We start from the raw sequence: 12,928 nt of genomic DNA, 5'->3' as shown, positions 1-12,928 counted from the left end.
CTCATAATATACCATTACAAACTAAGCCTTATCGGTCTATTTAAATTGTAAAATAAAATTGAAGTACACCCGAGAATATTTTATCGGAAAAACTTTCGAAGAAATTATGGCTGCCTTTGAGAAAAATGTAAATGTGTGTCAATATCTCAATCATTTCGATCGGATTTCTTGCTCTATCAGAAAATTGTGATTTTCAGAGCGCAAGACTCTATCTAATTCGATTAATTCATCTACATCACGATGAGTTTTTTGTAAGAACATTTGAAAAGAAATTTGTGGTAGAAACGAGTTGGCGTAATTTCAAAGAGTGAAAAGGTTAATAGGAACTAAAAATGTTGACGTGTTAATTCGAACTTATTAAAATTATTCAAGAAGAAGAGATATCGTGCTTGGCTTCTACGCTTGGCAATTAATGCGGACGATTTTTATTTCGCATAGGGATCCGCGATCTAGCCATCAGTTTCATTGCACTGCTCGGTGTTTGCGATAAAAGAAGAAAATAATGTCGAGCGAATATTCGAAAGGCAATTCATACAATAAGTTTTTAAATTAAAATGTCATCGTTAACGTTGCAGTACGCCAAGTTTTCGACACAAAGGCTGCATTGAGCGAATGTTTGAAAAGAAATTTATACAAAAAGTTTCGAAATTAAAACGTCGCCATTAACGTAACGATGCTTCAAGTTCTCACTATAAAGATTACACTGTATTATATGGTAAAAAAACAATTCGCCCGGCAAGTTTCTAAATTAAACAGTCCTTAATTGAAACACAAAACTAGAGAATAAGTTCGTCGAATATCTTTCGAGATTGAAATATCATCGATTAAAATGATTCGAATTGTGATTGACATTAATGTCACAGCTTATCTACAGTTGTTTTTAACCATTGCATAATAATATTTCTTCATTTTTTCATATCACTGCGTTGCACGATCTTTCTATATTTACTCTAATCTTATATCATTTTTTCAACGATTTCATATTATTCTCTATTATTCATTCTCTATTATTCTATTAGATTCATTCTTCACTTTATTTGCAACTACCTTGTTCGTTTATAACGTCAATTATAACAAACAATAGCTGAGAATACGTGTAGATTGTACAACTACAACTTAACTCCATTATTTTCTATATATTTTGCACACATCGTGTACATATTTTTTCTACGCGTATTAATTTTGCATGAAGACCCGACAACCGATAATTATTATTTAGAGACAGAAATTCACGAAACAATGGGAACCGGATGTCTCCTGTTACCGAGGCGAGGGAAGAACGCGATATCTTTCCATCAGCCGTTATTTCTCCTTAACGATCGCTCTTCATGAAAATCAATTTGAGCCAATCATCGCGGTAGATAACAATCCGATGAACCCTAAATTGCGGCGAATTATGATGCTTGCGGCCATCTTTCCTAGGTGACACACAATACGGCCCATAATTACAATTTGCAAAGCCGCTAATTGGGTACAAAACCATGGGGTTCGTTTGACCGAAACCCCGCCAACGCTGATTTATACCGACGGCCGATTAAATTGTGGTTAAAAAAGATACACAGAAATCACTCCGTGTCCTGCACATTATCCCCGCCCCCCTCTCACCCCCGCCCGTTCCCCTCTTCCCGGCGATCGTCGCCCCTTTGCCTCCGGCCGTTGCCGCGCACGCCGCCCCTCTTGCGCGACAATCTCTCGGAGAAAGGGAGGTGTGTGCACCCCGGAACATTATACTATCTGATTTCAAGACCTTACAGATCTACTGTCACAATTCACTCCCTGATAATTGAGTTTCTTATCTTGATTATTTCACGGCAATCAATTTCCAGCCCGGGGAATCGAATTACAACGCGGCAAAAGCTCGATGCAATTTCAATCGATTCGATTTTTCTGCGATAGAAGCACGCTTACCGACACCACCGTTATAAATTCTGTCGTCAAGCGTCGAATCATGTTTATCGCGCTTTAGTTTTTTCAGTAAATTATTTACGACCGTTTGAAATGTAATTTTTTTTCTTTTTCAGACTACGGGGAAACATGTTTCTCTAACGAAACGTGCTTTTAGGATGTTGATGTTGTAAACTATGTTTTAAGAATCGTAGTATTATATATGTTCAGAATTTTAAGTAACAAATTGTATGTTAAGAATTTTAAATAACGAAACACTATGCAACGATTTCTTTCTATTCGTATTGCAACATGTGTACTTTAAAATATTGATTTGAGATGCTGTATACTTCTTTAATTTGCTACTTTAATGTGCAAAGCAAACTTTATTCTAGTTTTAGGTTAGAAAATCACTTACTTTCTTTTTTAAACACTGTACAACGATTTCCTTTTACTTGTATGATAATTATACTGTAACATTATTAAACCGAATTCATCGATGGAAATGTAATTTTTCATTGAACAATGTCGAATAAATTATAGATAACTTTTTAAAACAAGTGTCGATACCTCGATCACTTTTTCCGAATTTCTTTGTCTACAATTGAATCACGATGTTTACCTATAGCATGTTGCTTAAACTATGACACTACACGTGAAGCTTAAATCTGTCGATGTGTGCAGTAAATAGTAAAGCGAAAACGATGAAAGCTAGATTCTAGAATCTTTCATGCACCGGCGAATACTACAACGTGAATATCGATAAATTTTATAATCTACAAACAAATCACAACGTTCGCGCAGACTGTGTCTCGACTCAAAACAATTTATAATTTTCTCAACCAATGTATCGGAAAGAATTTAAAAAATAATAATAAATTACATCAAAAGTATATACACATAACGGTCATGGTTTTGCTACTCAAACCACCCGATTTAAATAATTAACTGTCGAATCACGGGTTACTTTAATAACTAAACAATTTGCGACGGTTCTAATAAACGTCAGTTTTATTCGTCAATATTTCAAAACACATTTATATTTTCTTATTGTTCTTAGTGAAACAGAAATTTGCTCAATGCAATTTATATAAATTAAGTAATTAGCGAATTGCGGGTTTCATGCATTCACGACCAAAACAAATAGTTCAAATACCAAACTGTGAATACAGAAGAATCTAAGGATATCGTTACATTATTTTCAATGTACTACAATCATTAAACACATTTCAGATGACGTTTAAAAGTACAATGGTTCAAACTGACCCGGTAAACGAAAGTTAACAAATAAAGAAATAAGTAAATCGCACGCGAATTCTAGTTCGTCGACGTAAATTCTAAAGCGGAAACAAGAGTAACCTTAGGATCATTCACGCAGCAATTTCGAAGAAATTCCGGATACCTGCCGAAACAGGTGTCAATGTTCTCGATCATTTCTCTCGAGTTTCTCGGACCACGCGAGCGGGCTCGCGGAGTTTCCACGAAACGAAAAATCAAATTGAGAGGCACCGCGTCTACCGTCTATATCGCAGCGGAAAAAAATCGACCAGCACCGGCCGGTGTTCCGTCGAAGAGCAGACACGTGTAGAGCGCACAACTGGGGGGGTTTTCGTACTCACCGAAGCAAACGCATTTTCCACTGGTCTCCCGCCGCCGGCTCCCCCTTGGATCGGAGGATCATAGCCCCCTTCCGGTGGCCGGATGTTCAAACGAAACGGCACAAAGCTGCTCGGAACTTTCCAAATACTTCAAATTCTTTCCCCTTCTTCGAGACGATTATCGGAGCGCGCGTTCGTACACTCGTTTCAATTTCGATGCCGGGCAACGAGAAGAGTTTCACGGGACGAAGAGTTGGGGGAGGGGTTGTGGAGGGGTTTCGGAAGGCACAAGAGAGGACGGACGGGATGGTCCGCGTCGAAATTTTTCGTTGGGAATCAAACGCGTACTATACGGGCCTAAGTTTCGACGGACGCTTAAACTCGAATTAAGGCAACTGGTTCGCGGCGGGCTAGAAGCCAATTCGTGAATGTAAGCTCGAAAAACGTTGAAACGAGGTGAAACCCTTTCTTTATCTTTTTCTCTCTCTTCTTTCTTCGAGTTACTTGCTTTTCCTTCGAGATCGGATTAGCTCGTAAATTCGGAGAATTCTTTTGCTTTTTCTGTTTCCTCGATAACTTTTTTTTTTTTTTTTGGTTTTTAATTTGAAAAGATCACAGTTTCGTTAAGGCTCCGACCGACTGTCTACGGTTTCGCGCGCGATGCGTAGAGGGGTCGCGAATGGTGGGTAGGGGGGGGGGGGGGGGGGGAAAGCGTTGCTTATTGTCACCGGTTCAAATCTGGACGGCAATTTAAGGCACGGGAGAATGGTTTCTGTCGCGACAGCCCTGCGCCGAGCACCAACGAATTCTTCTCGAAACGAACGCGAGGAACAAGCCGAAAGAAACATGTGGTCCTAGGAAAACAGCGGCGGCGGCGGCAAACTTTTCCGTAGAAAAATCCTTCACTGGCGGGAAAACAAATCAAACTTGAGTTTGACACGGACATTTGCGCGGAATATGACTGGAGCAGTCGTGCGGGACTGTTTGCTTAATTTGTTTGGTTGCTTCAGCGTCACTTTTAGCAGATTTAATTTGATCACATAATGAGACGCATATGCAATAAAAACAACCGATAGTGATCATTAGAAACATTAAAAAAAAAGCAAAATACATAACGTTGATCAGGATGATGTAAAGAGACAAACGGTGCATGACAGAAAATTATATGAAATGGCAGAAATTAATTTACAAAAATTGTCGAGAATTATAGAAAATGATACAAGATAATAAAAAATGATAGAAAATAACAGAACATGATAGATAATGGAGAAAGTGTCGTTACCTAGGACCGGCGTGGGACACCTGGACCGAGGGAGATACCGAAACGAGGAACCCGCGGGAACTGAACGACTCACCCCCGAACGGAGAAACTGGAAACCAAAGTGCCACTGGCCGAGGCGAAGTGAAGCTGAGAATTATCGCGTGTACTCGCGAGTTGATCAGGGTTCGAACTGAGGGTAAATCGTGGAAACGAGAGCGCAGGAGGAAGTGTGCCGGGTGAGGAGAGCAAGGACGGAGTGTGGGAACAAGGAGAGGGAGAGAGACTTGATACTCGCGATGCGGTGCGCCGAGGGGTTGATGCGAGGACGAGGACTAGGACGAGAACAAGGATGCTACCCCGACGGCTGTCGCCAAAGAAGTGATAGGTCTGCAGCCTTGCGTGCGATACCCAAACCAAAGACACCACCGGAGGATGCACATGCGCCGATACACCACGACCGCCGAGGCGTCCCTATTGGTCGTTGCTGATCGTGGTAGTTTTCCTTCTACCCCCACCAGGACCGCTCGCTTCTTCCAACCCCTCTTCGAGTATCATGGCACATGCATACACATGCGCGGGGCAGAATAATTCGTCTGTGGAAATTTCAGTTAATAACAGTTGTCTTCCGATTCGATCTCTCCCCGCACTTCTTTCTTATTTTTCTTTTTTGCTCCTCGCTTTTTTGTTTTCTCTTTTTTTTTGCAAGTTTCGAGTCTTGTGGCGTATATTAACCCTTCTCTTTGCACTTGAATGTCGGCTCTCGGGGGACGTAACAAGACTTTCGGTAATTATGATACTTGGAAATTAACAATTTTTATTTCGCATGATAATGCAAGCTTGTTAGTCGACACATTCTCTGCCGGAATGCTTCAGGATTTTATTGAAATTTTCGTTGCGATGTAATAAAATGACGTCGATGTTAACATGTAACATTCATATTTATACGTCGCGTTATGATGCGTCAAGTCTTATAGAGCGTTTATTTTCTGAAATTATTGTGCAGTTTAATTCGATCTGTATCAATATGGATGCTATAGCATTTGTTGCGTATAACTGTTAACATGTGATGTTCTGAGCACTCGAAGAACGCGTGATTAATCCAAACTTAGATACCACAATTAGTTTATGAATAAATCACCCGTCTATTTTTGTAGCTCATTAAAAGTTTCATTGTCTGTGAACGTGTCAAGTGACGCATACATAGTATGAATGGCTCTGATTTTTTTACCAAAATTCATTTTTATTCTAAATATGTTTAAACAAAATTAATGTCGACTAGGACATTTAGAACGCACTGTTAACCCTTTGTAATCTAGGACGTTTAGAACGCACAGTTAACCCTTTGTAATCTAGGTGCCATAAAATATTCTTATATCACGTTTGAAAATAATTTTAAAATTATTAAAATTGTTTATATTTAAAGAACTGTTAAAAGTGCAACTGTTGTTTGAGTCACGAAGTTAAATTCCATATCTATAAAATGCATTGACGTATATAAAACGGAAATACTATAAGTCAGAAAAACTATTTTGTATTACGAGTTAAAATCGCTCTGACTGCAAAGCGTTAATATGCCGGCCATTATCATAAATTTTAACTTTTTCGTTTTAGTTTAATTAATTGATATAATTAAATTTTGAAGCCATTTTTTGGATTGTTCCTGTTATTTTTATTGCGAATTGGTGTCCAACTTATAGCAGTTTATTTTAACCAACCCTTTGTAGCAATGTAAACTTTGTATTTGACACATTCTACTGAAACGTTTAAAGTTTCTGTTGAAGCAAGCTATTATTATGTGTGAATAAACTATTAGTTACTACTATTATAATAGCTACTATTGAAAAAAATATCACTTCTATTAACTACTCGTTTTTATGAAACGAAAGTACGAAAGTTAACCCTTATACCGCCATGCCAATAATCTGAATAATTTCAGACGATCAATGTGTTTAAACAAACTAAATTAAAATTGAAAAATCATGTCGTACAATGTAAATTGCATTCTTAAACAAAATTTTATTCATTCATTCTACGTAAAATGTCAGTAGTATTACTTGGTCAGCACTTTATTAAATTAAGACAATGGTTGTCACAGAATGAACTGCTATATTGGTGTCACAATAGACGCAGGATAAAAAGTGCTAAAAAATGTGTCAACCTAATTCTATATAGGCCATCCATTGCACTTTATTCTGAGGTAACGTATAAAATAATAAGAACACGGTAAAGTGAACTTTCACTAAAGAATAAAAGAGAAATATAATGCTGGGTTCGCTCATGAGCCTAGTACAATATATCAGTTAATTATATGGATTGTCTGTGTCAACTATATTAGTTGACTAAGTCAATTATATTAGCTATCTGTGACAAATATACAGTATATTGTTGACTGTGTCAACTACATTAGTGAATTGTGTCAACTATATTGGTTCACTGCGTTAATTATATTAGTTGACTGTATTAACAATATAGTTGACTTCGTCAACTACATTAGTTGATTGTTTTAATTAGTAGACTCTGTCAACTACATTAGTTAACTGTGTCAGTTATATTAATTAACTGTGACAATTACATTAGTTAACTGTGCTATCTATATTAATTATCTGTATTAACTATATTAGTTATCTTATATTCATAAATCTCACGCTCGAAGTACTATACTCCTCTTTCTCTCGAGAATTTCGCTAAGTCGAAACCTCTGTAACTTCAAAATGTAAATTCTTCCCTCGAGATTCGATTGTATTAACTGTACTAATATCTCAGTTAAGTGTATCAGTTATTACATTACCTAATGCAAGCATGTCGATACGTTCTTCTAAGATAAAATTATTATCTTACCAGAAACACCGCACATAGTTCGCAAATGAAATCATCGTAATACAAAAACTGAAAAAATAGACTACGAATATATAAATTCTTATTTTCATTGATCATTTTTGAAGTATGAAAGAAGAAGTAAAAACATTCTTATATCGTCTAAAGAGTTCCATATGTCGAACATAGAATAATAACACAATTAATCTACAACGATATGCAAATTTTCTAGCATCTAACAAACTTGCATATACCCTAAATGCATAAAGATTCACGTCCCACCGATGAGGACGTTCAAAATTCTTAATATACATCACAATCTCGGAACAAGTTCGAAAAATGTGAAAGATTTCTAAACAATTTTCAAGGATAATTGTTCACACAGGAAACGTTAAACTCGTCGTATGCACGAGAATGCGAAACTGTTGGATACTAGTTGACAAATGACAAATCACAGACCAGAAGTGCAGAACGGCACGGTGGTAACAACAACAACCGGGGTACTACATGGCGACTCGTTATTCGGGCGTACACATATCGAATTAATCCGGTGGCGAAACACGAGGCAAGATCGGGGGCAGATCGGCCGGAAATTTTCATAACAATTTCGGTAATTTTCTTGGTGGGGTCGAATTTAAACAAGCAGGCGCACAAAAGGTCCGGGGCGAAAATCGAGCCCTATCAGATGAGGGGCCGCAAAGGGATGGTAATGCGAGTCCACGGGTGGGAGGGAGGTCACCGGGGGGTGGGAGAGTGTCACTCAGGAGCACGACGTGTAAGAGAATGGTCACCATCCCGGGGGGTGAATTGAGATGTACAGGCAATTTATGCAGCAGCACTTTCGTTCGGAAGTCACCGCGTTGACCATGAACGCTCGCAAAACCGACAACGGGGACAACGGCTTGCTTCCTTCCCGGGAAACAACGCGATATTTCCTCCGTCGTGAATTCTTTCTCTTTTCTCTCGTGCTTATTTTTTATACTAGATTCTCGTTTTCAGCGGCGTTCGCCTCGGAAACGTGAAAAGAAGCGCTTAACGCAGAAAGTCAAGTTTCGATATCGAATATTTTCGTCGAACACTGTTAGTTTATCAGATACAGATAATCATGGTGTCACACGCAACGATTCCAACTTGCAAAATATGCGTTGAACAAAAGAATTTTGTACACGGAAGTTGTGCAATTTAAAAAGACAATATATAGCGCATTTGTTTTTATATAGGCGTAGTTGTTTCGGAGTCTTTCTTTGTTTAAATGGAATATTATATCTTTTTATATCAGAATATAGAAGTACATCGAAGTTTCAAAAAAAAGCCTTGATCTTTATTAGTGCTAAATTTAATAGCTAACGAGTTATTTCATTTTTGTAAAATTTTCTTCATTTTCTGCTGACCTGCGATGAGGTTAAATCTTCAACTTGGTATCGCGTGAGAAAAATTTTCCAATATTGAAGCGAAATTGCTCGGTATATATTAGGTTCAGAGTTAATAAAGGCCAATAATTTCGGTACTCAATAGTTTTAATATATTCTATAGTTTCTATAATTTAAGAAAAGAAAGTTGACTTTCAAAGAATATAAATGTACACTTCTATACACTTTTGCGTACAAAAATTTATTTGACCAACGTATATTTTGGAAGCTATAGGAGGATGTTTTTATTTTATTTTACACATTATGATTAAACAGTTCAAAGTGACCTTGATATCTTCATAAAAATAGTCAAGTAATTTAGATAGATCTTACTTGGTGAACCACCCTCTATACGAGGGTGTACTACTGTTACTACTGTCTTAAAACAAAAGGTCATGTCTGCAACATTTAGTAATTTGACATTTTGACACCTTTAGATTCTTGTATGTAATTTCTACTCGTACACTAAACTTTAATGTCCTACGTGAAGTTTTACGCAATGTATTTGATATGATAAATACGATAAATGTAACTATGAACAATAGTGATACTGGTAGCGAACGTGATAATGTATATGTTGTCCTGTATTTGAAGAATTTGCAGATGCCATAAATGCATAGGCATCTGCATTGTAATTATCACACACAGACGATAAGGATGCTAGAAAAATAGTGACGATTTCCATCGTTTCGAGGTACCAGCTACTGTTAATTCCGATGTGACTAATTTTCGTATTTTCGAAAATTTATTAAAACTGAATATTACTGTTTAATAATTGTTGCGTGTACAGAATTAGAATCATTTTATTAGTACAATTTCGGGACGCATACATTGTGAGATGATTTTCAGAATAAAGTAATTCTTTAATTTTAGAAATTAATCCTTAATTTTTAATACTTTAATATTCTCAAGTGTATTGATGACTCATCCAAGGAAGACAATCGAATAATTATTCAAAATAAAATATAATGTAATGTTTTTTTTTTTTATTGAATCAGTAAATTTGTTAACGGTTTGCTGTGACGTGGGGAGTAACTTACACGATTACGTTAAATCACTGTATCTAATATTTGGATTAGTATTAGATTTACTGAATATGTTTGTTACATTCAAAGAGTAATATCTTTTTAAGCTGAAACATATGATGCAAGTTTATTTACTATTTATTCTACAGTAAAAATCCTCTTAACCGAAGATTTATTTTTGGAATACCTTGATATCAAAACATTCTATTATCCAAAAATTTAATCCAAGTCTTCTAATAGCTAATAATCCATCTAAATAATACAATGATGAAATAATAGAATGTTTGGATACCGGAATATTGTAAAAATCAATGTTCGGATAAGGAAAACTCCACTATATTCGTAATAAGATACTGGTTTATGTATTTCAGAATTTTCATAGTTGTAGTTGTTATGATTCTGGGAACGTTACAATCTTAGAATCACTTTCAATGTAAAAATTCTAATTACCCTGGGAACAATACATCGTGTTTTATAGTTTTGTTTAACGACGACGTAAAATGTCCTTGCCGAGTGTTCATTCCACAAATTCGCTTTCATTCATCAAATGGTTTAGACGAAAGCCAGTGAGATGTCATGGCGCTTGGGGATGATTCACCCTTCCAGGACAAAAATGAATTAGTTCCAGAGGAGAGAAAGAGAGAGAGAGAGAGAGAGAGAGAGAGAGAGAGAGAAGAGATTGAAGCGTGAAGCGGTGTAATATTCTCCATGAATGAAGTAAAGGCTGCTTTATCTCCTTCCTGGGAGAAAATATTGAATCGTCATCGGCTTCGTGGAGTTTTAGCTATTGTTACCCGACTGTTTTTCGTAAGAAATGATTTATAATATCGAGATGTCACTATAACGCTACGGATTTTTATGGAAAATGAAAATTGTTCAAGAGGATTGCGAGACATAAGAAAAGAGTTTTTCAATTATTTTAGATGAAAAAGAAATAACCTATTAGACAATAATTATATTTTTTTCATACTATAGTACTTGTAACTTCTTTTATTCATACTTCATATTATAGTACTTGTAATTACGACAAAAATAAAATAATCATGTGCAATAAAGTTTTCATCTAAAGACATTTTTAAAATTTTCGTTACAGACACAGGTAAAAAAGATAATTTTTCTTGTCATTCTAAGTAACAAGAAAATAAAACGAAAACATTTTAATAATTCTCTATCAGACTAGCTCTTCTATCGCCCAAAAAAAGTTTAAATCACGTAGTTCAGTTCCAAAAGAATTAATCAAGTGGTTTAAAGTATATGGCCGGCACTGTAGATTCTTCTTCAAAGTAGCTTAATTAATTTAAATTATTAATTTGAAACAATTGAAATGAACAGTGTTGATAACATGACAAAGTGTTGATGTCCGCATGATACAAGAATCGATCGTTCAATTTACTCTTTTTTGGGGGGATTTTGCTATGTAAGCGATCGCGAGGGGGCGCCTCGCAGAGTAGGATCACGAAAAGATTTTTTAAAGGAACCACGAGGTGGTCCCGCACAATTGCAAAACACGACAAGGGTGGATATGGTTTATTCCGTTATAGGAAGCAGCGTGGGGACAAGAGAAAAGGGAAACAGGAGCACGCCGGCCGGTTTCCTTTGGGGACAGAAGGCCAAGAACCCCGCTGCGCGTGTCCCTTTTCCTCGGTTTTTGTCCGCTTCTTCCGTCTCTGTTATTTTCTTGATTCGACTGTCCCTTTCGGAGCCATCAAGCCTTATCGTGGTACCGTCAATCATGCTCTCCGTGTACGGTCGAACTTATCGTTCGATTAATCGCACTGACAATGCGCCTGTCGATCCAAGTTACCACCCGCCCTGAATCCATATGGTCGACTCTCGATGCAAAATTTTGTTCCAACGGGCCGGCTACCACAGTGGGCTATTTGCCCGATTTCGCTGGCCAAAAATCGATTTTTGTCAAACTTGCCGCAGGTAGAAATAAATTGTTACACGGATATGTCCGTTTAGGGTATGTATGTAAGTTATTCAGTCCATTAAAGTGACATCTGAAGAATTATAACGTCCATTAATGTAAATATCAACTAAAATTGTATTTATAAATATGAAATACATTTAATCATTGTTAAATGATTTAATCAGACCTATATAAGTAATAAGTAATCATTTTTATCTACAACTTAAATTCTCAGATAACGCATATTCTTTTGTTTAATTTATATTATATTACATTTTGTTAAATAATGTGTATTCTTTGTGTATTTCGATTACGACAAAATCGTACTTAGGTAAAAGGCATCAACGTATAATGAAATATATTTTAAGAAGTGCGATATCGGTAAAGGAAATTATTTAATTTATTTTTTATCGATGTCGGACTTCTTAAACTATTTCTATTATATGGTGTCGCTTTTTACGTAAATACGATTTTATTATAATTAAAATATATAGAGGTAAAAAATATATAGGTATTAATTAAATCAAAGATTATTTGTTCTCTAGCAGTTTAAAGAGTTGATAAAAATAATTACTTATTGTTTGCATAGATATAAATAAATTAATCAACAATAATACAATTTATTTCATATTTATAAATATGATCTCAGTTGTTACTTATTAACTAACATTATAATTGCTTATTATTCATTATTTATTCGACACAATGCGCCGAGTATGTTCAACAACGAATTCTTTCGTGTATGAGACAATCATGATTGACTCAGCGGAAGTCACAATAGAAATAGACACACCGCATAACAACGGCAAAAATTCACTATACAAGGCTGCGATTCATTAAATGAGATAAAACCAACGTATAAAACTATTTTTTTTATTTAACCTTGTATCGAAAGTTTAATTTTTCACGTTTATACGAGGTTATGCATTAATAGGCAAGGCTAAAATGATTCTAAACTGTAAAAATAAAATCTAAGCAAATAAGGACATATTTTTGTTACGAGGGATTAGTTAAATAAAATTTTA

At 36.0% G+C, this 12,928-nt stretch overlaps 1 protein-coding gene across 1 annotated transcript in view; it reads right to left on the bottom strand.

Moving 5' to 3' along the window:
• Rhea (Talin_middle and talin-RS domain-containing protein rhea) overlaps window positions 1-12,928 on the bottom strand; it is a 112,906-nt gene that overhangs the window by 61,555 nt on the left and 38,423 nt on the right. The window contains exon 3 of the mRNA XM_078197483.1: window positions 3,504-5,336. The gene's annotated coding sequence lies outside the window, so the exon portion shown is untranslated. The remainder of the gene's footprint in view (window positions 1-3,503; window positions 5,337-12,928) is intronic.

Source organism: Augochlora pura, chromosome 3, assembly GCF_028453695.1.
Source record: "Augochlora pura isolate Apur16 chromosome 3, APUR_v2.2.1, whole genome shotgun sequence".
Lineage (NCBI taxonomy): Eukaryota > Metazoa > Arthropoda > Insecta > Hymenoptera > Halictidae > Augochlora > Augochlora pura.
Note: the sequence above shows the minus strand (reverse complement) of the source record. Positions and strands in the feature narration are given on the sequence as shown.